The following is a 3,340-nucleotide window of genomic DNA, read 5'->3' as shown; positions in this document are numbered from 1 at the left end:
AGCTAGTAAGGATATCCTGCCTCTGGAGTTATCGAAGAGCGAGTACTCCTCTCGGTAGTTACAGTCCCCCGAACCCTCAATCTCTACCTTGCGGGTGTATGTTGAGAGATCCCCACACTAGGGATCACAAGGGAACCTGTGGCCGTCGTGGTCAAACATAATTGCACTCCCTTTATGTCACGATAACCGGGTTTTGTCAGTTTTTCTCATTGTCGTTAAAAACTGAATGGCGACTCCTATATTACTAGTCAATTGGGTGTAAACTCACAGGAAATCCAATTACACTTGATTTGACAAAAAGAAACGTCACGCCCACGAGGGACGAGGTCACCCATTAGCCTCGTTCTTTTTCGACCCCCTCACAGTGGCGACTCCCCTGGGGATAGTGAAGGAAATACTCGTGCTCGTAGGTGATCAAAATAGCCGAAGGGTGAAACGATCCTACCCCGCGTTTATTTCCCCACCAAGTTGGGACGACCTGAAAATCAGCATATTAATGTGAACGGACAGAACCGCATAACGAATCTTAGCTCCCTTGGATGTTTCATCTCGGGAGTTGGGACTAAGGATACCCATCGCCAACCGGGGGGTGCATACGCTTCGAATGTTTTGTCCACTCGGCACTTTCGTTAGTAGTACACCCGTCCCAAACCCAATCGCTCGCCCACTAGGTCCCTCTCATTGGTGCATGCCCCGTTGGATTACATCTTGATTGGCCTCTTGGGCAAAATTCGTCTTTTGAAGGCACTACCTCGACCGGGGCATGTGTCGGATCTGCGATAGAAGCGGTACCAAGCCGGCGCAAATACTACCCATAGAAGCCTATCATAAACTACATGACATATTATTATTTTGCCTCATGATGTAATGTTAGTTATGTGTAGCGAATTATGTGATTGTGTGTGACAAATAATGCTAGAAAACCAACGACCTTAAAAATTTCCCAAACATTCATAAACCAATTGGCCAAAGAGTTATACCAAAATACGTGTTCCGCAAACCCGAACGATCGCCACAAAAATAAGCGACGCTCGGGATGGCCCGTAACGAATCCCACAAACGTTGCACAACGCGTAAAGGACGTTATTAGGCAAGCACGCAAAATCAAAGTCGCATAAACGAAAAGATATACGCAAACGAAAGACGAGGACCAGCCAGGGACGCATTTTCAACGGCCTTGGCTGGGCGCCAATATTTCTCACGCCCTTCGCTGGGCGCTGAAGTTGCTGCCTGGCCTTTTGGTCAGGCACAGCAGCCTCGGTGCCCACTCATAAAGTATACGTAGCAGTAAAAGAAAATTCGTGAAAATTGTTGCGAGGGCGTATGAAAAGGCACTTGATTCTAAAAGCGACTTGTAAAAAATAAAATAACTCTTTGTGTCGTTGTTAGGCCTCCTATGACGACAATGTTCGGCTCCCAAACCGAGCACGCTAATTGAAATAACCTTGAATGTCACATGGGCAAAGTATTCAAAAAATAATGTTCAAATGAAGTTTTCAAGGAAAAATAATGTTCGAATAAAAAAAATAAATTCGAGTCTAGACTAGGCTATGCCAAAGTACAATCTAAATCCTAAGTCTTAGTTGCCTTATCCATAGAATCGGTCCTAATGCTTGGTGTCGTTCTGCAAGTTAAAAGGTTAAACCATATTGAGTCTCCCTTCCTAACATTTAAATCAATAAGCACCCATATGTAATTGTCATCCCTTGCTAAGAATCTACGGCCTCAATACTCTCTCTCACCAATAAAAATAATATATTATAGTATTTGCAAAATGGAAACAGTCACATTCTGAAAATCATTCCCCCATAGTCGCACAACCCCCAAAGTGAGCCTAAGGTGTCAATACCATTAGCAAAAATTAATGGCCTCAAGGCTTATGATCACATTGGGTCACGACTATCATAGTCCTCTCGAGCCACTCGCTCCTTTAAATACTCCTAAGTACGGACTAAAAGATTTTCCATGAATGCAACATGACCAACCATGAAAATACCCAAATCGACATACCATAAGGCTACCATTGGGGTAAAGAAATACACACTAAGAGGGAAGCCGCACTAATGATTCCAGTTTTGCAAAAATAAAAATTCAATCTCCCCAACTAACTACCTTGCCAACATATATTAAGCAAAATGTCGCATGACAAATGGACACTCAAGGGTTAAAATCTAAAGTGTCAACCAAGAAAGTTATGGTCCAATTAGCCTAAGTCTGAAAGTTGCTTGGTCAAGTATTATGGGCTTACGCCACGTCATTATTTTGAGTCTAGGCCAACTCCTTGTATTCATACACGGGTTATAATCAAAAAAAATTAATGAAAGTTCGAGTCTAAATCACAACTTCCAATTAAATCCCAGAAACTAGAGTCTGAAAAGAAACAAAAAATTATTTTCGATGTAATTCTTTCGTTAAATTTCAATAAAGTAAAGACAACGTTTTGAATCTACGCTATTTGCAAATTTTAAGAAACGACTAAATACGCTTGCAAAGTAAGACAATTTAAAGGTCCACCCTAGGCCTACTAAAGTTAAAGGTCCACCCTAGACCTACTAAAGCTAAAGGTCCACCCTAGGCCTACTAAAGTTAAAGGTCCACTATAGGCCTACCAAACGAGGCTCACTCAGTCTCGCCTCGTGACTCAAAGACCACAACCATCTACCTTTTAGCCCAAATAAAAAAATTGAAAGATTTATGTTGGGGAGAAATCCCATGCAAAAAGAAAAAATAGAAAGAGAAAAGGGAGAGCGAAAAGAGCGAGCCATGAAATACTTAGCCCGTACCTCCCAAAGTGCAAAATTTACCCAAGTAAACGAAGGAAAAGAATTGAGTCAACCAATCCAAATCATGCCACAAAAACTACATAAAGTTCTGCGATGTCTACCCTTTCCAATCCTTATGTTCTTAGACGCCTTCGCTCTTGGGCCCCTGTTCAGCTCATTTAACCCATCCATGTTCTCATAACCCAAGAAACCATTAGCTCGACTCTTGTTCTTGAGCTTGTTATCAACTGTAAACCACGTACGGCCATTGACACATGCGTCATACCCATTATTTCCAAAACCCAAACCTGCTCTTACACCACCATTAGCATAATGACCATATAACTTGTTTGGATACATCCTGTTGATATACCCTTGAGCCGTCCCCATGCTACTCATTGGCCTTGGTTGATGTAAACTCATGACACTAGCACGAGGCTGCAAATTGTGAGTCCTAGCAGATGAAATCCTCATGCTTGACTAATACCTATACAAATTATCCTATCTCATTCAACCCATCTTTCAAACCGTCTTGAGTCACGAATAAAAAAAAGAAGAAAAATGAAAAGTACATTCTA

Source organism: Spinacia oleracea, chromosome 1 (assembly GCF_020520425.1).
Source record: "Spinacia oleracea cultivar Varoflay chromosome 1, BTI_SOV_V1, whole genome shotgun sequence".
Classification (NCBI taxonomy): Eukaryota; Viridiplantae; Streptophyta; class Magnoliopsida; order Caryophyllales; family Amaranthaceae; genus Spinacia; species Spinacia oleracea.
Note: the sequence above shows the minus strand (reverse complement) of the source record.